The sequence below is a fragment of the Octopus bimaculoides genome, chromosome 8, assembly GCF_001194135.2.
Source record: "Octopus bimaculoides isolate UCB-OBI-ISO-001 chromosome 8, ASM119413v2, whole genome shotgun sequence".
Lineage (NCBI taxonomy): Eukaryota > Metazoa > Mollusca > Cephalopoda > Octopoda > Octopodidae > Octopus > Octopus bimaculoides.
Window position 1 is genome coordinate 48,383,443 of NC_068988.1, and position 512 is coordinate 48,383,954.

Genomic DNA, 512 nt, shown 5'->3' on the forward strand with positions numbered 1-512 from the left:
GCAATACATACACTAAAATTGGAACGATACAGAGAAGATTAGCATGGTCCCTGCGCAAGGATGACACGCACATTCGTGAAGCGTTCACTATTTTTAAATGGCGGTGCACCAGCATGGCCACAGCTCGTGAGCTGAAGCTAGATAAACAAAAACAAATATAATAAAATAAAAATATGTGTTTATATATATTTATTTATTTTTGCGTGTGTAAGTGTGAGGGTATATATAGTGCCCTGATGTTTGTTTTGTTTTATCTCACTTAACTGATTAGATATCTTCCTGGCTTAGGACATTTCTTGGCTACAGCATGTCTGTGTTTTTTGTACGTCTTTATTGCCGGGTTTGGCTAGAAACTAATTAAGATGAATGTTTTGAAATAATACACTCATTTAATCTCTGCTTCTCTCATGCTCGTTATAGCCACTCCGTCTAATTTCTAGATTTTTTAATTTTCTTCATTTTTAGAAATGCACTTATCCAAAGATATTCGTTGGCTTCTTCATCAAGGTAAT

General features: G+C 35.0%; 1 pseudogene; it reads left to right on the forward strand.

Annotated features, from left to right (window-relative positions):
- Positions 1-95, forward strand: LOC128248622 (U6 spliceosomal RNA; annotated as a pseudogene).
- Positions 96-512: the final 417 nt, after the last annotated feature.